The following is a 22125-nucleotide window of genomic DNA, read 5'->3' as shown; positions in this document are numbered from 1 at the left end:
CCCAAAGTGCTAGGATTATAGGCATGAGCCACTGTGCCCAGCCCCGACCTGCCTTCCTAAATTGTGCTTCCTCTTACCAGAGAATTAGCCATTTCGTTAGGTGTGAAAGTTGCACTGTGGCCATGTAAGAAAACGGCCATTTGAAAAAGACACATGCGTTGGAGGCATGTCGGGGTGTGGGGGTGGGGAGCCAGGTCCGGGTTTTTTTATTCTGTCACTGGCCGGAGGTGCAGCTGTTCGATCACAGCTCACTGGAGCCGTGATCTCCCAGGTTCCTACGGTCCTCCCTCCTCTGCCTCCTGAGCGGCTTCTGAGCGCCAACACACCAGGCTAATTTTTGCATTTTTTGTCGAGATGGGATTTCACCATGTTGCCCAAGCTGGTCTGGAACTCCTGGGCTCATGTGATCCTCCCACGTCAGTCTCTCAAGCAGCTGGGACCACAGGTGTGTACAAGTGTGACCCACTACACCGGACTAATTTCTAAAATTTTTGTAGAATGGGGTCTTGCTATGTTGCCCAGGGTGGCCTCCAACTCCTGGCTCACCAGTCCTCCCGCCCTGGCCACCCAAAGTGCTTGGATCACAGGTGTGAGCCACTGTGTTGGCCGAGGGTTTGATTTTTAAACATCTCAGCAACGACAACTAGATGGGAACGCCAATCCCTGCGGCCACACCTGGAGCAGCTCACAGCTGAACCTGGGCAGCGCCTGGAGGAACCTGCCACTCTGCTCACTGGGCCCCATGCACGTCCACGTTCACCGTGGAGACCAGCACGGCTTTCACAGAAGGAGCCTGAAGCACAGTGAGCGGCCGGCTCAGGTGGGGACATGTCCCCGAGAAGGGACAGAGGCTCAGCACATAGTGAGACGAAGGACCCGTGGGCTCCACAGTGGCCCGTCCCAGACCTGGACACGCACATGGCACAGCCAGCGTACCCTCAGGCTTCACCACACCACGCACCTCCCCTTATGGCGAGTGTCCACAGACCACTGTGGGTGTCATCTGGAGCTCTGCAGCGCACAGGCCACACCCCCCCAGCGGATGCAGCCCCAGTAACGTCCGGGGAGCCCTGGGTCAGAGGGAGGAGACCAGAAGCCCCGGGGGAAATGGCCCCCATGCCTCAGGGACACTCGCCTTGAACAGTACTTCTCTAGCCCATGAAAGACAATGTCCACGCCCCCGCCGGCGGGAGAGCACGTGCCCCTCACCACCACAATGTTTTTGAATTATCATTTGAATCTTTAAGAGGTGCTTCTGTACCAGTTTTTAAAGTGACATTTTCTTTGAGGTTTGGGAAAAGCCCAGAGTCCTCAGAAGCCCTGGCGGATGATGCGGGTATCTGGGAAGGTGGGTGGGAGGCAGGTGGAAGAGCAGAAAAGGGAGCAGGTCATCTCCCTGCAGACCCTACAGGCAGGGGCCGGGAACAGCATCTCGGCAGCGGTCTCAGTGCCCTGAACCCCGAGTCCACCCCCTGGCATCCTCTGCTCTATGCTGGCGGGAGCTGACACAGCCTGGCGGTGGTTCTGGGTATCGAGAAGAATTAAAATACTGGCAGTGCTCCTTCTCCGTTTTACTGCAAGGGTTTGGAAGTGATACTGTTCTTAAAGTGCTCTTTAAAAACATGGCAGATACAACTCCCTGTGTCTCACGCAGAATTCCCGCCAGGCCCTCTCCCATCTTACAGGCACATGAGCCAGGTGGGTACGGAAGGCGATTTGGTGTGGGTGGGGTGTGGACCCACGGTCAGGACACCCCTGCAGGCAGCACCCCACGTTCACACAGGAAGGCTGTTTCTTTCAGTGGACTCAGTGGCCGTCAGGGTGCCTCCCCACAGCACACGGAGAAGGTGCCCTCAGGACATACAGAGAGGCTGAGAGCTCGAGTGGGATGAGACGTGGCTCCTGTGTGCAGCTCCCATTGTTCAAATGGCAGCCACAGCCCAGAGCACAGCAGAGGACACCGACGGTGCATCCAGGTGGACAGACCGCAGCTCAGCAAACGGGAGGCACACGGGGCCCACCGACTGCAGGCATCTCCTCCTGCCACACCTGTGAGTCCACAGCCACACAACGGCCAAGGCTCTGACCTCGTGGAGCCACAGACGCTGCTCTGGCTCCAATTCCCAGCCAGGGTCACTTCTCCTCCTTGGGAGGCTGTCTAGAAAAATTCACAGCAAAGCAAATAGCTCGGGGTGTGTGGGTGTGGCGGAGTGGCTGTTGTTCTCATAAAACCCCCAAGCCTTAGTCTAAATTCCACGTGGTGGCAGAAGTCCCAGTGCCACGTGGCGCCCGGATTTTGCTGCAGTCAGACCCTTTTCCGTTTCTTTACCTCCCAGGGCAGTGCCTGTAGCGCAATTTCAACAAAGTCTAAACACCCGCCAGTGTCCTGGGGCCAGGCTGCTGTCTCCTCAAGCCATCCTCCCTGAGGCCTGCTCCTCCCGGGCCTCCCTCTCAGCCGTGCCAGGGGTCGCTTGGCCGGAGACAAGGCGCCATTGCCAGACAGGCTCCCGTGCCTGCCTGCTCCTACCACCTGTGCATCCTGGGATGGCTGCGGACATCTCTGCTGCATCCCATCCACTGGGCTCCTGAGCCAGCACACAGCGTCCTGCTCTCCCCAGGTCCGTGCTGTCCTCTGCCCCGGGTGGCCTCTGCTCCTGGCCTCCCTCAGAAGCCCCGAATCCTGCCAACTCCCTAGGTGGGTCCTGGACCCGCAGCAAGTCCATCTGCCTCTCCCAGCTCTACTGCACCTCCTGAGCTTCGAAAGCTCTCCTTGGGCCACCTCAGTGCCTCACCGGCCGGCCCCCCACTGACAGCCTCAAACGGGGAGCCTCAAACACAGGCAGCTCCCCGTGCTGCAGCCAGGCGAGCACCTCCGGGAGGCAAATCCAGGCCCTGCCCGCCTCAGGAGCTCAGGGCACAGATGTGTCCCGGCAGGAGGCACAGTACCTCTTGAGCTGGCCCTCTACCCCTCCACGGCCCAGGCTACGTACATCTGGGCACGGCGAGGCTTCTCCCCAGGGCCGCCCCGGACGCTCTGTACATCGTGGGCACGGCGAGGCTTCTCCCCAGGGCTGCCCCGGGGACTACGTACCTCCTGGGCACAGTGTAGCTTCTCCCCAGGGCCTCCACTGTGCCATGGCCCTGGTGCCCTCACAGCTGTTACCTGTGCTGCCCTCCCCTGGCTCAACGGAAACCACTGCGTAGTCACCGCTGTCTGTGTTAGCAGCACTGACCCCCGGCAGAACCTGCTGTTCGCTCTGCAAAGAAAAGTCATGGAGGTGCGGAGACAACACACAGTGTGCCGCATGTGGCGAGGTGCTGGCCACACTCCCAGAGGGGAGACAAGGAGGGGGAGGGAGGCAGAGTCAGGCCCTGTAATCTTTACGACATATTGACCCCGGAGTGAAAAAACACACTCCAAGATTGAATTTCTGTATTGATTATCCAATTATTAATCTTGTGGAGGCTACTCCAGCACTGTGTCTAATGAGCTATTCATCAGAGTGAGCGGGTGCCAGGAGCGGCGCGGCAGGAAGGACATTAGGTGCCTGTAATTGCCGTTGGTGAGCTCTCGTTAGCTCTAAATCGAATCAGCGGGGCTGGCCCAGAGCACCCTGACCGACGCCGCGGGCCCACGCCAGGCCTCGCCAGCGACCACTCCCAGCCTGGCCAGAAACAGGGCACTTCCATGCGGCGGCAAGACGGGCGCAGGAGCCTCCGCGGAGGAAGCCGGGGTCTGTGCCCAGGGCCACACAGGGCAGGGGCGCTTCTGCAGGAAGGGCCTGGGTGCCCCCACACCCTGTCTTCCAGAAGAAATTCTATCAACCAACTGCTCCCAAACCCAGCAGACTTAGAAACTGAGCCTGGCAACTGGGAAGGCATCTCGTCCTCAGAGTTTCCAACCTCATGACACTGCGTTTCCCACATGAACGGAAAACACCGGCTGAAACAAGAGAGACTCAGGCCCATGCCTGTTCCTCCGAAAAGTTCTTCAGAGATGGCCTCTAAGCCCCTCAAATCCAAATGCGAGAGCCCTCCACCATTCCTGTGGCAACCGTGCAGGTGCCGACAGGTAGGGCCGCATTCATTTCACCTGGAATTGTGATTTAAACATGAATTACTGTTCTTCCTCTCCCTACTGATTTTCTGAGGGCTCAGGGATCTGATTCCTGTATGTGGTTTTTTAGCCCTAAAGTAATTCCTAAATACTCATTCATTCTATGTCATCTTTTGAAAGTGGGGCCGGGCGTGGTGGCTCAAGCCTGTAATCCCGGCACTTTGGGAGGCTGAGATGGGCAGATCACGAGGTCAGGAGATCGAGACCATCCTGGCTAACACGGTGAAACCCTGTCTCTACTAAAAAAATACAAAAAACAAAAAAAAAACAAAAAACTAGCCGGGTGTGGTGGCGGCGCCTGTAGTCCCAGCTACTCGGGAGGCCGAGGCAGGAGAATGGTGTGAACCCGAGAGGTGGAGTTTGCAGTGAGCTGAGAGCCAGCCACTGCACTCCAGCCTGGGCGACAGAATGAGACTCCGTCTCAAAAAAATAAAATAAAATAAAATAAAAAAAGAAAGTGGAATCCGTCCCATTCCTGAGTTTCCAGGTGGGGGCACGACCCAGTGAGCCTCACCACGGCTACGGTTCCCATCCCACGGCTACGGTTCCCATCAGGCGACCCTGAAGTGATGGCCGGGGAACCTGCTCGCTGTCCTGTTGGCTGGATTTCTTCCTTGAGGGGGCCATGAGTTCTCTGGAAAACTAAGCACTAATTTCTTCTGTTTTCCTAAATTTGGTTTTTGAAGAAGCCTTGAAATATGTCTTCAGAAAAAAGATTGACCATGGAGACACAAACTATTTAGAGATGCCTGTTCACAATAAACAAGGACTGAAGATCAGTGAGGCTGCACCATGAGTGGTTAACTTTAAATGGAAGCAGCCTGTGAGCTCAGTGTGGCACCTGGCGCCGAGGACACCTTCCAGTAAGTCTTGGCCCATTTCTGAAACACCGAGATGAGGTCAGCCCAAAGTGCGAGGGGTGCCCCAGGAGGAGCAGAAGCGGGGATCGGAGCTCAGAGCTCCCCGGCTTCGCATTCCCTCCCTGGTCTGTGAGCTGACAGGTGTCAGAGCCTCCTGCTCAGGTGTCGGGTGCTCAGCTCAGACTGTGCTGGCACCTTCCAGAACCTTCTGCAACTTTAGCAGGTCCAGATCTAATGGAGATCACTGACATAATCAAAGTGGTCAAAACTGCTTAAAAAGAAAGCCAGGTATCTTTGGGATCCTCCTGAGAGCAGGGGTGCCCTGCCGGGGAGGGGAGCATTGCACGTTGAGGACCACGGCACGGCACTGCGGGAGCATCTGAGGAAACATCACCAGGCCGGCATCTGCGTGCTCTCCTCTCCTCCCACGCCCTCTGCATGGCCAACCCCCTCACCGCCCACTGCCCACACCCCAGGCCCAGCTCCTCCTACAGTGAAGGGGGACGTGGGGGAGCAGCTGGGTCCTGGCTCAGCTGGCAGCCCAGGGTGGGTGGCGGTGAGTTCCGGCTGGTGGAGAGCTGGCGTCCAGCAGGCACGGTGGACATCTGCATGTGTGGGTGCCAAAGCTGCGCCTTGAAGGCAGCAAGAGACAGGTGCAGAAAAGGGGAACAGGAAGTGGACGGCGGGGAAAGGACATGGGCCATGCCACTGCACAGGGGCTGGCGCGTCCCTCTCCCCGGAGCCCACACACCTCTGGAGGCTCATCACACTGCTCAGCAATGGCGTTTCCTTCCATGCGGGTCTCTGCAATGCTCTAATTCTCCACTTTTTCCGTACAAGACACCGCAGGAAGCACAGACACCTGGCCCGGCAGTGGAGACCGACAGCCCTGTCCACTCGAGCAGAGAAAAGGAGCTGAAAAGAACCAGACATCACAGTGAACACAGCGACAAAAGAGAAGGCAGGGATGAGAGAGAAAGGGAGGCAGGGACGGAGGGATGGAGAGGGAGACCGAGGGGCAGAGACAGACAGAGGGAGACGGAGAGAGAGATGGACGGAGAGACAGAGATTCAGAGACGAAGGGAGACAAAGAGGCAGAGAGACTGAGAGACAGACAGACCAGGAGACAGAGAGAGAGAGAGGGACAGAGATACAGAGAAAGACTGAGCGGGGAGGGAGTTCAGGCCCTCCATGCGTTTATGAGCCTTTGAGCACACTTTTGAGGGGCAGTCAGACTCGTGCTTTCAACTTTTCTTTTAATCCAGCATAAACACCTAATTAACAGGCTCTGACAAACATTTCTGAGCTCTTTTCTTAAATTAAAACACATAAAAAACACCTGCCCATCCGCCCCCACCAACCCTCACGTGCCCTGTGGCTGCCGGTCAGGCTGAGCGAACTGCCAGGTGACGAGGCTTCCTCCTGCCTGGCACCCTGTCCATCCATCCTTCCCTCCAGCCAGGTGACGAGGCTTCCTCCCGCCGGGCGCCCTCTGTCCGTCCATCCTTCCCTCCAGCCAGGTGACCAGGCTTCCTCCCGCCGGGCGCCCTCTGTCCGTCCATCCTTCCCTCCAGCCAGGTGACCAGGCTTCCTCCCGCCAGGCGCCCTCTGTCTGTCCCTCCCTCCCTCCCTCCACCTTTTTTCTCCAGCCTCTGCCAAGAGGAAATAACTCAGCTGCGCTGGGAGTCTGGGAATCCCAGAAAACAATCTGAAATCCACAAAAATAATTGAAGTTCACTTTTACTGAGCTGCTCAGTTCCATTCTGATTTTTATTACAATGTCAACAAGAGTTTAATTTGTTTTAAAGTTTGGGTTCTTAAGTCTGAGTGATATACGGCGGTTTACAGCCCGCTGGCAGCAGCTACTGTGGAAAAGGGAAAGTACATGACAGGGCTCCTCTGCCTGACTCGGCGACTGCGGCTGCGGGGAGCCCGGCCAGAGCGACGGCCCCCAGCGACCCGCAGGACGGTGGCCACGTGACGGGCGCGTTTCCCTCCACGGCCAGCTCCTCCGAAAGCTCCCCAAACCTAACTTCTCACACAAAGACAATGTGGTCACTAACATTCACTGTTTCAGAGGGCGAGGGACAAGGTTCTTATTTACTGACTTGCAGCACATCCCAGGTGCGGGCGCAGAACCCCCGTGTCCTTTCTGGGGCTCGGGGGACGTGCGCCAGGAACCCACACATCTGTCCCCTGCCCAGGGCTCGTCTGTGAGCCTGCTGAGACGCTGCCGGGGTGGACATCTGGGCCCGTCGGTGCCAGCTGAACAGACACTGGGCTGAACTGCAAACCCATCCACTTGGGGGGCGCAGCCTTCAAGGCGCTGCCCGGGAAGCGGGGGCTCCCTCGGCAGAGGCTGCGCCAGCCAGCGCTGCACAGGGTTGACCCTGTGTCTGTAGGGAGCCAAGGGGACCCTCCCGCCATGCCTGCCTGATTTATGCGGCGGCTCGCTCGGCTCCACCGGTCCCCGCACAGTCCTCCAACCTGCAGCCCAGGCTGCTGTGCCTTCTCCCTCTCTGCCACCAGCTCTGAGTGCAGTCTCGGGAACCGAGCTGCTGCCAAGGGCTGGGAGCCGGTTTCCAGGACCTACTTCCTGCCATATCTAAAATAACAGCAGCTGGGAGGGCCTGATAGGGCCTGTCTGGGGCGAAGACTTCACCTCTGGGTTGGGAAGCAGGCCAGGGGCTGATAACTCTCCCCTCAAGAGCCTGATGCACAGCCGCCCCGCTCCACCAGCTCGTTTGGGAACAAAGAGAACCCAGCCACAGCTCTGGGGTGATAACCAGGGAAGGGCTGGCCTAGCCGCTGGGGCCATTGTCCCAGTATCAGGCTTTGATTAGGGGTCTGGGCCTGGTGGGCAGATCTTTGGAAGGGGACACACTTTCTTTGTCCCTTACTGTGTGTGAGTGTCCACACTGTAATCTGGAAGGAAGGAAGAACCCTGTTTCAAAATTAAAACTGAAAAGGATCAAAAGATTCTCAAAATTCCACACCCAGGCCTCCAGTAATACAACACAGACCCACCCAGAAGCCAGGCAGGAAGTGGCTGAGAAGTGCATGCTCCCGTCTGTGTTTCTAAAGAGATGCCTTAATTAAGCAACACAGCAAGTAACTGGGAAGCACACGTTTTTATTCCCCATGAGGAATTCTGTCATGAACACTGCCATTTGAAAATAGAGCTAGACTCCTCCGAACACTCCCTATAGGACGTGGTCCAAGGACCGAGTGTGGACATGATGGCTTCAAGCCCGGGTCCCCGGCACCGAGCATCTTCAGAGGCCGATGAACCACGTTATGAAACTGCACTCAGCTCTCAAGCCCTGTGAAGGGAGACTCCAGGGGCTGCAGGGAGGGCAGACGGACCCACACCCCCAGGGAGGGCATATCAGAGCAGGTGCCGGGCCGGCACAGAGGGCCCCTGGGAGAGGCCTAGTCACCGGAGGTGGGACACTGCGGGGGACGAGGCGCACGGTCCCAGCGTCTTTGCTGGGGAAGCTCAGGAGTATCTGTCCATGGAGGGAGGGACAGACACACAGGTGCCCACGGCCGCTGCTCGGCCAAGGCCACTGCCCCACACCACGCTGCGGCTGAGGAGGCGATTGAAACCAGCCACAGGCTTGGACCCCACAGCAAACCACTTCTTTTTTTTTTTTTTTTTGAGACGGAGTCTCGCTCTGTCGCCCAGGCTGGAGTGCAGTGGCCGGATCTCAGCTCACTGCAAGCCCGGGCCTCCCCGGGTTCCCGCCATTCTCCTGCCTCAGCCTCCCGAGTAGCTGGGACTACAGGCTTCACAACCGCCTCGCTAATTTTTTTTGTATTTTCAGTAGAGATGAGGTTTCACCTGGTCTCTCATCTCCTGACCTCGTGGATCCGCCTCGCCTCCCAAAGTGCTGGGATTACAGGCGCGAGCCACCGCGCCCAGCTGCGAACCACTCTTTATAAGGAGTTCATTTTCTTGCATTAACAAAACGCTTAAAACTCACTTGAAGAAAAGCTAAAAGCACATGGTGTTCTGAGGGTCTCCCAGCCCCTCCCTGAACACACAGCATACTACGGAGGTACATTTCGCACAGGGAATGCACCCTTGAGAAGGGCACAAAATTCAGTGATTTTTCGTAAAGGTGCCCAGTCGTGCCACCATCACCACAGGTGCCAGAATTATTCTATCACCCAAGGGTCTCGCCCACACCTCCTCCCACGCAGCCGTCTCCTGCCTCCAGAGCTGCGCCTTTTGTGGACGTCTCACATACAGGCATGCCTGGCTTCACTGCGCTTCAGACACTGCTTTTCACAAACGGGAGGTCTCTGGCAACCCTGCACCAGGCACGTCTCCGGGCACCCCGTCTCCAACAGCAGGTGCCCACTTTGTGTCTCTGTGTCACGTTTTAATAATTCTCATGAAGTTCCAAGCTTTCTCATTGCTCTCATATCTGCTGTGGGGATCTGTGATCTTTGGGGGTCACTGCTGTCATTGTTTTGGGGTGCCACAAACTGTGCCCATCTAAGATGAAGTGAACGGATAAGAGCTGGGTGTGTCCTGACTACTCCACCGACCAGCCATTCTCCATCTCTCTCTCAGGGCTCAGGCCTCCCTATTCCCTGAGACACAACCATACTGACATTAGGCCAATTAAGAACCCTACCACAGCCTCCAAGTGTTCAAGTAAAAGTTCAAGGGCAAGGAAGGGTCACACGTCTCTCACTTCAAAACTAGGAATGATTAAATTTGGTGAGGAACACCCGTCGAAAGCTGAGACAGGCTGACAGCTCAGCCTCCCGCGCCAGTCCAACTGTGAATGCAAAGGAAAACTGTAGACAGACAGAAATGAAAACCGCTGCCCCAGTGAGCACACTGATGATAGGAGGGCAGAACAGCCTTATTGCTGATATGGAGAAAGTCCGAGTGATCTGGACAGAAGACCGAACCAGCCACAACATTCCCTTAAGCCGAAGCCTAATCCAGACCAAGACCCTCACTCTCTCTGCCCTACGAAGGCTGAGAGATGAGGAAGCTGCAGAAAAAAAAAGTTTGAAGCCAGCAGAGGCTGGTTCATGAGGTTGAAGGCAAGAAGCTGTCTCCATACCATAAAAGCGAAGGCGAAGCAGCAGGTGCTGATGGAGAAGCTGCAGCAAGTTCTCCAGGGGATCTGGCTGAGACCATCGGTGAAGGTGGCCACACTAGACAATCGATTTTCCGTGCAGACCAAACAGCCTTCTATTGGAAGATGCCGTTTAGGACTTCCACAGCTGGAGACAAAGCTTCCAAGGACAGGCTGACCCCCTTGGTCGGGGCTAATGTAGCTGGTGACTTTAAGTTGAATCCAGTGTCCATCTGCCACCCTGAAAATCCCAAGGCCCCTAAGGATGATGCTAAATCTCCTCTGCCCGGGCACCACCCATGGAACGACAAAGCCTGGATGACAGCACCTCTGTTCACAGCATGGTTTACTGAAGGTTTTAAGCCCACTATTGAGACTTACTGCTCAGAAAAAGATTCCTGTAACAATATTACTGCTCACTGACAATGCACCTGGTCACCCCACGCAGGGACGAACACTTTTTTAAGACGTGATGCTGGTGCACACTTAACGGACTCAGTACAGTGTGAACGTCACTTTTATATGCCCTGGAAGCCACATACTCCAGCGGCTTTCTTTTGCCATACTGGCTGTATCCCAGTGGTCTGAGGCTGAACCTGCGACGTCTCTGAGGCGTGTGTGCAAGGGAGCCACTGAGTCTGTGGTCTCGTGTGTGGCTTTTTTCATGGAGCACGAGGGTTTCCAGGTTCATCTGTGTCCTGGCGTGTTCAGTACTCCTTCCTTTTGGGGATGAATAACACTCTGGGGTGAGGATACTCCTTCAGTACTCCTTCCTTTTGGGGATGAATAACACTCTGGGGTGAGGATGAGCCCCACCTTTCCTCTCTCTTGCCCACGTGTCGGGCATCCTGGTTGTTTCAGATATTTGGCGGCAGAACGCTGCGAAGAACAGTTGTTGCAAGCCTTTGTGTGGATGTGTGTGTGTCTGTTTCCTTGGATACCTAGGAGAGGAATTGCTGAGTCACGTGGCAAGTTTCTTCTAATAAATTTCTTTAAGAAACTGCCTAAGTGGCCGGACCACGTTACATTCCTGCCAGCGAGGCTTCAGGGGTCCAATTTCTCCTGGTCTCTAAAATTTGCTATTGTCTATCTTATCTCCTAAAGCCACTCGAATGGATATAAAATGGTATCTTACTGAAATTTAAAATGTGCATTCCCTAATAACTAGTGATGTTGGGTATTTTTTCATGTGCTTATTATCCGTTCCTGTATCTTGTCTGGAGAAATGTCTATTCAGATCTTTTGCCCAGTTTTTGATTAGGCTTTCTGTCTTATCATGGAGCTGTGTTCTTTGTATATTCTGGATATAAGCCCTTTATCAGATAGCTGTTTTGCAAACATATTCCTCCAGTCTACTGCTTATCTTTTCATTTTCTTAATAGTATTTTTGAAGCATAAAAAATGTAAATTTTGATGAGGTTCCATGTATCAAGTTTTTGTTTTATAAGCTGTGCTTTTGATGTCGTATCTAAGAAACCTCTGCCTAATCCAAAGTCTTGAAGAGTTCCTCACGTGCTGTCTCAAAAAACGTTTGACTATTTCGGCTCCTACTAGTCCAAGATCAAGTTCATTTTTGGTGCATGGTGTGTGCTTTTTTGCATGTGGCAAATGTCCCAGCACCGCTTGTTAAAAAGGCTGTCGTTTACTCCAATTAAATGGGCTTTGTGCCTTTGTCAAAAAATCCAATTTACCACAGATGTAAGAATTATTTGGGGGCTTTTAATTCTGCGTCACTGATCTATGTGTCCTATGCCAAAACCACACTGTCTTGATTATTATAGCTTCATAGTAAGTTCTGAAATTGGGAATTGTAACTTATCCAACTTTGTTCTCTGATTTCAAAATTGTTTTGGCTATTCTGGGTCTTTTTAACTCCATATAGATTTTAGGATCATTTTGTGAATTTTAGAAGAAAAATTGCTGGAATTTTGATGGAGATTGCACTGATTCTACAGATCTGGAGAAAGTTGCATCTTCACAAAATTGAGTCTTCTGTTCCATTAACATGCAATGTTCTCCCATATATTTAGATCTTAACTTTCCCTCAGCAACATTCTGCAATTTTCAGAGTGTAAGTCCTTAACTTCTTTAAAGCTATTCATATTTTATTCTTTTTAATGCTATTGTAGAAATTTTTCCTTGATTTCAGTTTTGGATTATTCCTTGTATATGGAAATACAATTTATTTGTACCCTGGTCTCACATCCTATAACCTTGCTGTACTTGTTTGGTAGTTGTAATGGTGGGTTTTTCTTTACTTTTTTTTGGGGGGTAGGCAGATTTCTCAGGATTTTGTAAATATAGAATCATGTTGTCTTCCAATAAAGACAGTTTTACTTCTTCCTGTCCATTCTGAATGCCTTTTATTTCTGTTTGTTACCTGGCTGCACTGGCTGGAACCTCCAGTACAAGGCTGAGTAGCAACAGTGAAAGTGACCATCTCTGAATCCTTCCTCATCATAGGGGAAAAGAAGGTCCTCAGGCTTGGATGATTCAGTGTGATGGTTGCAGTTGGTTTTTGTGCATGACTTTGATTAGGTTAAGAAGTTCCCTTGTATTCTAAGTTTGTCAAGCGATTTTATCATAAGTTGGTGTTGGATTTTGTTAAATGCTTTTTTTCCTTGCATTTATTGAAATGATCATGTGGTTTCTGTCCTTTTTCTATTAATATGGTATATCACATGACTTCATTTTCTGATGCTAAACCAACCTTGCATTGCTGGGATAAATCCCACTTGGTCATGGTGTAAAATCTTTTTTTTATGTTGTTGGATTCAGTTTGATAATATTTGGTTGTGGATTTTTGCTCTTGTGTTCATAAAGAATATTTTTCTATAGTTTATTTTCTTATGATATTTTTGATTTTGGTATTAGGGCTATACTGGCCTCAGTATTAGAAGTGTTCCTTCTTCATTTTCTGAAGAGTTTGTGGAGTATTGGCACTGGTATTATTCTTGTAATGTTTAATAAAATTAACCAGTAAGGCTCTCTGGGTCTGGGCTTTTCTTTGTGAGAATATGTTAAATTATTAATTTATTTTATTTCCCTGCTATAGGTCTATTATACTTTTCTATTTCTTCCTGAGTCAGTTTAGGTAATTCGTGTCTAAGAATGTTTCCATTTTATCTAGGTTGTTTAATCTGTTGGCATAACGTTATAGTATTCCCTCATAACCTTTTGATTTTGGAGGGGTAAGTAGTAATGTCCCCTCTTTCATTCCTAATTTTTCTCCTTAGAGAAACTCATTAAGGTTTTGTCAATTTTGTTGTTTCTTTCGAATAACTAACTTTGGTTTTATTGATTTTTCTCATGTTTCTATTTCATTGCTTTTTCTTCTCATCCTCGGCATTTTCTTTTTTCCACTTGCCTTGGGTTTAGTTTCCTCTCCTTTTTCAACATTTTTAAGGGAAAAGCTTAGATTATTGATTTGAAATCCATCTTATTCCTCATATAGGCATTTAGAGGTATAAATTTCCCTCTAAGCACTGCCTTACCTGCATCCCACAAATTTTGATATGTTGTGTTTTCATTTGCATTTAGTTCAAAATATTTTCCAATTTCCCTTATACTTTCTAACTTCATAATGAATTATTTAGAAATGTGTTGTTTAGTTTCCAAATATTTGTAGAAATATCTGCTGTTGATTTTCAGTTGATATCCATTGCAATCAGAATATTCTGAAATTTATTAAGGCTTGTTTTATGGCATAGTAGGAAGTCTATCCTAGGTACACTCCACTCTGTACTACAGATGTCTTGTCAAGTTCGTTGATAGTCTTAAGTGTTTTATATCCTTTTGATTTTCTGTCTAGTTTTTCTACCCATTGAGAGTGATATATTGAAGTCTCCAGCTATTATTTTTCAACTATGTATTTCTCCCTTTAATTAACTGTCAGTTCTTGTTTCATGTATTATGGAGCTCTGTTATGTACAAATGTGTTTATAATTATTATATCTTCCTGTTCAATGTATCAGTTTTATGATAAAATAGAACATTACTACTGACAGTTCATTGTTTCTAGTAATATTTTCATCTTAGAGTTTGTCTGATTAGTGTAGCTAACTCCAAATCTCTTCATTAACTCTGCATATCTTTTTCATCCTTTTACTTTCAACCTATTTGTGTCTTTAAATCTGAAGTATGTTTATTTTCCATTATCTCTATATCTCTTTTGATTACTATTTGTACAATATCTTTTTCATTTTACTTTCAACCTATTTGTGTCTTTACATCTAAAATATGTATTTTTTAGACAGCATATGGTTGTATCCTGTTTCATTCTGTCTTTAAAATTCAGTCTCACAACGTCTACCTTTTTATTGGCGTGTTTATTCCATTGACATTTAATGTGATTATTGATACAGTAGGATGTTTTCCATTTTGCTCTTTGTTCTCTACATGTCTTGTGTAATTTTTGCTGTTGTCATTGTTTCTATGTTCCTTCATTACTGGCTTATTTTGTGTTACACACATATTTTCTAGTGTATTACTTAAGTGCATTTTTTGATATTTTATTTTGTGTGTGTGTGTGTGTGAGAGATACACTCACACACATATATATTATTTTCTTAGTGGTTCCTCTGGAGATTACAATAAGCATCTTACTCAAAACAGTCTATTTCAGATTAATACTGAGTTCTAATAATACATAAAAACTGTGCTTTGCTCTAACTTCCTTCCCCACCCCTTCCTTTGTGCTACTGTCACACAAATGGTTATAAGCACATTATTATCAGCACAGGTTTGCAATCGTGTCTTATGCAGTTTCCTTTTAAATCAGTTCAGAGAAGAAAAGTTTAAAACATGTTTGTACTGTCTTTTTAATTAACCTATGTAATTACTCTCACCAGTGCTTTTTACCTCACCCTGAAGGACTCCCTTTAATATTTGCTGTAGTTCAGGACTCTTGGCAACAATTCTGTGTGTCTTGTTTATCTGAGCACAGCTTTGTTTCTCATCTCGAAAGGTGATTTTTACTAGACATAGAATTCTTGGTTGACAGTTGTTTCCTTTCAGCATTTTGAATACGCCATGCCACTGTCCTCTGACATCCACGATTTGGAATGGTAAGCTAGCTGTTAATCTTACTCAGCATTCCATGTACCGAGAAGCTGTTTTTCTCTGACTGCTTTTGGGATTGTCTCTGACTTTCAACAGTTTGGTTTGTGTCTATGAGTGAACTGCTTTTAATTTATCCAAATTAAATTAAATGCTTTTAATTTATCCTACTTGAATTTTGTGAACCTTCTGGATGCACTGAATAATGTTTTCCATCAAATTTAGGAAGTTTGGGGCCATTATTTCTTCATGTATTTTTTCTAATCGTCTCTTTCTGTCACTCATTACCATGAGTGTTTATGGCGTCCCACATGCTCCGAGGCTTTGTTCATTGTTATTGATTCTTTCTTCTGTTCCTCAGTCTAAATCATCTGTTGATTTTTAAGTTTGTTGATTCTTCTTCTCTGCCAGTTCATATCTGTTGTTCAGCCTCTCTAATGCATTTTTCATTTCAGTTCTTATAATTTGCAACCCTGTAATTTCTATTTGGCTCTTTTTAAAATAAAAGGTCTCATTATTGATATTCTCTATCTGGTGAGACATATTTGCCATACTTCCCTGTAATTCTTTAAATATAATTTCTTTTAGTTCTTTCAGCGTATTCATTGCAGCTGATTTAAACGCTTTGCTGGTTTAATACTTGAGCCCTCTTAGGGGCTACGGATTTTTCTTCCTGTGGATGGGACATGTTTTCATGTTTCTTTGCATGTACTGTAATTTTTTGGTTTATAACTGGAGATGACAGGCAATGCATTGCAGCGACTCTGAAATAAGATTCCCCCCATCCCCCTCCAAATAGGAATTGTTTCTTGGCTTCCCCGTTTCCTTGTTGCTTATGTGATTCATGAGTTTCCCGGACTAGTTATCTAGATGTTGTATTCCTTGCAGTATGCGGACACTGAGTTTTCTGTTCTGTTTTTAAATCTTGTCTCTGTCTTTAAGCCAGGCTGCCTAGGGATCACCCTCAGGTTAGCAGCGTTTAATGGCCTGCTGTTACCAGACAGGAGGTTTCCTTAAATCCTTGAGCCACGAAACCAGTCTCCTCCCTCTAGTCATGAAACCTGTGTGCCAAGACCTGCCTCCCAGCCACAGGTAGCTTTAGCTTTCACTTCTGCTTGGTGGATTTTTGAGATCAGCCAGAGGAGAGTGGCCATGGCTATCTCTGTTGTGAAGCCTTCACACCTCCATCCTCATACGTGCCGTCTTCCAGGTCCCTGGGAATCTCCAAGGTTTTTCAAAGTCCCCGGGGACCACCTGGTCTGGTCAGGCTCTTGTTTGCTTCAATGGCGATCACAGCCTTGGGGCAGCTCCCACGATCCCGACTGCAGCCAACGGTGATTGTGCCTGGGGACGGGCCTTTTCCAGGAGCTCCGTGACCAGTCCACATGTGGACTGCATCCTGGGATGGGGTTTTCAACAGAGCCCAGTTCCTCCACGGTCTGTGCTGTCACTGGCTTTCCACGGCTGTGCGCCTCGGGGCTGGAGCAGGGGTGGAGCGGCCACAAGTGAAGACACCGCCATCCTGTTCTTCCCCCTGGGGCCACGTTCCTTGAGTGAATGTCTGCATTTGTTCTGTCCTCTTGGTTGATTTGACAGTGTTGCTGTATTTTTGTTGCTTTGAGCGAGAGCTGATTCAAGATGCTCTCCAGCAGTTCAGAAAGGCCTGCTTCTCTCCAGTCCTTCTTACGGAAACATGCCTTAGCGAACAGTCAAATTCTCTGAAAAAAAGCAGACACCATGCTCCCCTTTGGCTTGCAAAGCCAACTCATACTTGGATGTTAGGAGTTCTGAGCAGAAATCTTTGCTCATCACCTCTCTCTAGTGGGAAGAAAGTACTCAACGGCAGAACTGGGACCCATGACAGCATGTGGGCCTTGGTGCTGGGGTTGGGGCACTCCTGGTTCTGCCTCATCAACTGGCTTGGAGCAAGTCCAGCGGCATCTCTCTGACCTCAGTTTCCCCCTGGGAAAGGGGGGTGGTGAGTACTGGCATTTCTGCCTGCCCACAGGGCCGTTCTAAGGCTGAACATGCACAGGAGAAGATGTGTAAAAGGTCACTTTGGAATGTACAAAGGCTACACATCCAGGACAAGCCCTAGGATTGCTATCCGGGTCTTCTGTTTGCTGGCAAGGATGTGTGACCTCAGGAGTGACCCTCTCAGCATCGATAGGAAGAAAACGCTATGGTTCCGACCGTCCTCTCCTTCTAGCCTGGGCTTGGTGGAATGTGTGAGTCAGTTTCTCGCTGCTCCTCAGGAGTCCACGTGCAGAAACACACTTTGCTATCAGGAAGATCACCTGAACGTGCCCGTGCTCGAGCTCCAGGGAGAGCCAAGTGCCCAGCTTAGCGGCCTGGCCCTGGCTGCTCTGGCAAGAACACGGCTGTCTGATAGCCATGGGCAGAGCCCTCCACTGCCCCGGCCACCTCTCTCCCTCTGACGGGCTGTTGGCCTCTGGGCGCTCAACGTGGCTGTTATGCTTTTAAATACCTCGCTCATGGCTTCATGCTCTGGTGCAACAGCACAGCAGTGTGACGTGCTGGCTCAGATCTAAGCGTGTCTATAAAGAACACTGATTCTTTTTTTTTTTTTTTTTTTTTTTTTTTGAGACGGAGTCTCGCTCTGTCGCCCGGGCTGGAGTGCAGTGGCCGGATCTCAGCTCACTGCAAGCTCCGCCTCCCGGGTTCACGCCATTCTCCTGCCTCAGCCTCACAAGTAACTGGGACTACAGGCGCCCGCCATCTCGCCCGGCTAGTTTTTTGTATTTTTTAGTAGAGACGGGGTTTCACCGTGTTAGCCAGGATGGTCTCGATCTTCTGACCTCGTGATCCACCCGCTCGGCCTCCCAAAGTGCTGGGATTACAGGCTTGAGCCACCGCGCCCGGCCAGAACACTGATTCTTAAATAAGGAAGCTCTTTGAAATGTCTACGCAGTAGGAAGAGAGAATGTACGGCAGTAGCAGGAGGCCAGGCAACTTGATTTGAAATGGAGACAATGACACTTAAAATGTTTCTGTAAAGTTTGGCCCCATTTGTAGGAGGAAAACAGTGCATCTACACAAGAAAAACACAGCGTTACAATGACACACTCGCAAACACCTTACTACTGTTCACGGCACACTCGCAAAAGCCTTACTACCGTTCACGGCTTGCCTAAGCAAGATGACAGAGACGTCGCAAACACGCCCCACGCCGCCCAGACGTGCAGTCGCGGCTCAACATCAGGGCTTGGTCTCTTTGCTGCCACTGGCCGTGCATTTTCTTTGGCACAAAATAGATCTAAACAGCGCTCATCATCCAAGTTCCATGAAATCTTTCCAGCTCTTCCCTCTTGCTTCCTTCCACCTCGTCCCTATGTCCCCCCTCTGGTTACTGACTTCAGACAGCTCTCCGCTTAACGCCGAAACAAGCTAAGACCCACTTTCAAGAAGTCAAAGGCAGAAGGTTAATAGCTGAAAACGATACCGCCAAATTTCCCTTCCAAGTATACATAATTGGACCGTAGACTGATATTTCCATTCTAAACAGTGTAGAATTCAAAGCATTCTGTGTCCACAGTGAGTATCTTCAGGCAATTTTAAAAAGTGCCCAGAACCTCACAGGCCCTGAGGAGCAGCCTGTGGGCAGCTCACAGGAGTGTGCACCTCTCTTCTCTCTCGTGCCCACCTCAGGGAAGGACGGAGGCACTGCGGCCTCACAGCCTGCACACCAGGGCGGGAGACCTGTGGCAGCACCCACACAGTATGAGCACGGCCCACTCAGCCCGTTTTTAGAGCTTTATTCAGTGCCCATCTCAGCACCATCCTTGCCCCCGTTTCCTGAAAGGGCACACTTGCCACTGCAGCTGCCCCAGGGTTCTCCAGCCATGGGCTCCGTGCTCCCCTGGCCGTGCCAGGGTAATGCGGGGCGTGTGCCTGCTCTCGCCTTCCCCCGGCCGTACCAGGTTCATGGGGGGCGTGTGCCCGCTCTCAACTTTCTCACCACCCCTCGCCCTTGCTGGCTGAGACCAGGTGGGAGCAAGTTTTCTAGAGAGGAACTGAAACACGTGAGTCAACCTCTGTGCCTTGGACCACACGCGGCCTGGCGCACAGGTTTGGATGCGGCCTCTGGTGGCTGCCTCACCTCGGGCACGTCACAGGGTCGGCTCCCTGAGGAAGCAGCTCTGGGCCTGGACGGGCTCCTGGCGCTGGGGAGCTGCCTCTTCAGCGGCCTCTGGAGAGCCCGTTCCGCAGCCCGGCCCGGCCCGCCCCGCCGACAGCAGGCTCCGTCTCTGGGGGGTGTGCGGTGCGATGTTTATGCCTCGAAACCGCCACGCAGCAGTCCCAAGGCACCAGGCACGGACCCTAATGAATGATTTGCACGGCTGAGTTCACTGCTCCATCCATCACGCCGTAGCCGACGTCTGCGACGTTAACGACGCTGCGTGTTTGATGGCGGCACACAGACCCTTTCAATCCCCCTCAGCCGCGGGGAGGGCCTCAGACCTGGGCGCTGCGCCAGGTTCGTAAAACTTTCCATGAGGAGCGCGTTTTGTTCTCTGGAGCAGCGCGGGCTCGGGCGGGGGAGGGGCCGGCGAGGGGCCAGTTCACAGCCCAGACTGCGGCAGACACGCTCCGGCCGCCTCGTCTACCTGCTTGTTGTTTTAATGACATCGAGCCTTTTTAAACCCAAGGGCTTCTGAGGGACTGAAAGGGCCGATTGTGGCAGAGGCCGTGCGGCCGTGCAGGTGACACGGGGAGGCGCCTGCGGCAGACCGGCCCCACGCCGAGGGACGGCCGCTTCCCTCACGAGGCTCGAGGGAGGGTGCCCGCTTCAGCGGCACAGACCCGTGGGCACCACAGTGAGCCCCGAGCGCCTCCGTTTCAGAAGATGGGCCCCGCAGACGCTCTCGGTGCCGCAGCGTGTGACACAGAGCTGCCCGCGCTAATGTGTGCTTCACCGAGAGTCCATTCCCCGAGGAGCCTCCTCACGGCCCTTCTCCATGACGCGGAATGCGTGGAAATCACATCGGAAAAGGAGCCACACACAGCTCTGTGGCATTTTTTCAAATCTACATTTAAAATAATGCAAGATACAGAAAACTACTGTTTAAAAAATGAAGCTCTGTGGCTCGGCCATGCTTCAGAAGTCTGAGGGGAAAGCTCAATCTTGGGAAGACACAAAGACGACCTCATTATTGGAATTTATTTATGGTCTAGCACTTCTGAAACAAAACTTGTGAGTAGAAGGGACTGGAAAGCAAAGAAATCCTGTGTATATATATAAAAAAGTTGGATTCATTTTTTTGTTTTTTTTTTGTTTTTTGTTTTTTTTTTTGAGACAGAGTCTCGCTCTGTCGCCCAGGCTGGAGTGCAGTGGTGAGATCTCAGCTCACTGCAACCTCCATCTCCTGGGTTTGAGTGATTCTCCTGCCTCAGTCTCCCAAGTAGCCGGGATTACAGGTGTGCACCACCACACCCAGCTAATTTGTGTATTTTTAGTAGAGACAGGGTTTTACCATGTTGACCAGGCTGGTCTTGAACTCCTGACCTCAGGTGATCCACCCATCTCGGTCTCCCAAAGTGCTGGGATTACAGGTGTGAGCCACTACGCCCAGCCTAATTTTTCATTTTGAGGCTTGAATTCCTTGAGACACACAGGACGTGGGCTGTGCATGACCTTCAGGTTCCTGCGGCCAAGCAGAGGCTGCCACGGAGGAGGGTCCGTTATGAACTGCCCTCCTCAGACCCCTCAGGGATGCAAATGAGGACACTGTGGACCCCCCCACCCAGACTCTGCAACTGGACACTATTCTATTATTTAAACAAAATCAAAACCCAAACAAAACAAACGCAAAACCCGTACGCACAGAATAAGTTCTTTCTACGTCCCCAGGGGCAGGCCCTCGTCAGTGTCTTGGTGTGTGAGAAGCCTGGATTGCGCCTGGCTGCCTCTGCACAGCTGTTCACGTGAAGCAGCAAAACCCTAAAGTGACTCAGTTCACGGACCCACAGCTCTGACTCTGGTCAGGCAGAGGGAAGCCTCTCAACCACGGCTGGGCGCCCAGGGGCCAGGGCTGGGTCCCCGGCCCCACGAGGACATCCCAGGCGCTGGCCTGTCTCCCCGCTTTCTAAGCCCTGCACGCAGCTCTGCGATCCACCACGGCTTGGTTCGCAGAGGGCTGGAGACTCAATCGGCGCCCCACGCCAGGCTGTTGGCTCTGGAGGCGGCGGCGAGGCCGGCGGAACGCAGAAGGGAAGCCAGAGAGGCTGGAGACGTGGACCCGGCACTGCTTCTGGCGCCTGCCATGCCCACGTCCTGCCACAGGCACTCCACAGGGCTCGGGGCTGGCCAGGAGGTCCCCTGCCTTCTGTCCCATAGGCCCATTTACAGATAGTCAGAGGTGTCTGAGTCTCGTCCCCACCACACAGTCTTATTTCTCTCCAGTTTGCTCTAACCCCAGCTTTTCGCTCTCTCCCTGTTGTGTAAACGAACAAAGACAGAGAGAATTTCCACCTGCTGAGGACACCTGGCACGCATGGCACCTGCTGAGGACACCTGGCACGCACGGCACCGACTTTTGACCTGGGTTCGTGGTTGTTCCTGTCTCCCGTCTCTGCTCCTTCTCCGGGTGCTGAGATCATCCCTTGGTCGGGGGGCCCTGTGCTCCCCACCCTTCTCTGCCCCCCAACTCCAGGTCACGCTTGCCCGCTTTCTAAGCCAGTGACTGAGCCCCAGGGTGGCTGCTGAGGTGCCCAATTCTCTTAGGGGATGTGAAATTAGACAAAATATATATTAATACTAAACCAGCACTACCCAAATTCACCCCAGCCTGCCTCCCTCTCCCACTGTCCCCATCGAGATGGCCCCTGCGTGGACCCCTGCATTTCCGTGGAGCTTCCTGGGGTCTGGGGGACTCAGGGTTTCACCTCACAATTCAGGTCTTCGCCCTGCGCGAGGCTTTCCCGACACAACCTGGGCCCTGACCTCGTTTATGTCATGGTGTTTGTG

The 22125-nt window shown here is 51.1% G+C and overlaps 1 protein-coding gene across 1 annotated transcript in view; it reads right to left on the bottom strand.

Moving 5' to 3' along the window:
- Positions 1 to 22125, bottom strand: part of NFATC1 (nuclear factor of activated T cells 1) — a 117082-nt gene that overhangs the window by 12920 nt on the left and 82037 nt on the right. The gene's annotated exons all lie outside the window — the stretch shown is intronic.

This window comes from Papio anubis, chromosome 19 (assembly GCF_008728515.1).
Source record: "Papio anubis isolate 15944 chromosome 19, Panubis1.0, whole genome shotgun sequence".
Classification (NCBI taxonomy): domain Eukaryota; kingdom Metazoa; phylum Chordata; class Mammalia; order Primates; family Cercopithecidae; genus Papio; species Papio anubis.
Note: the sequence above shows the minus strand (reverse complement) of the source record. Positions and strands in the feature narration are given on the sequence as shown.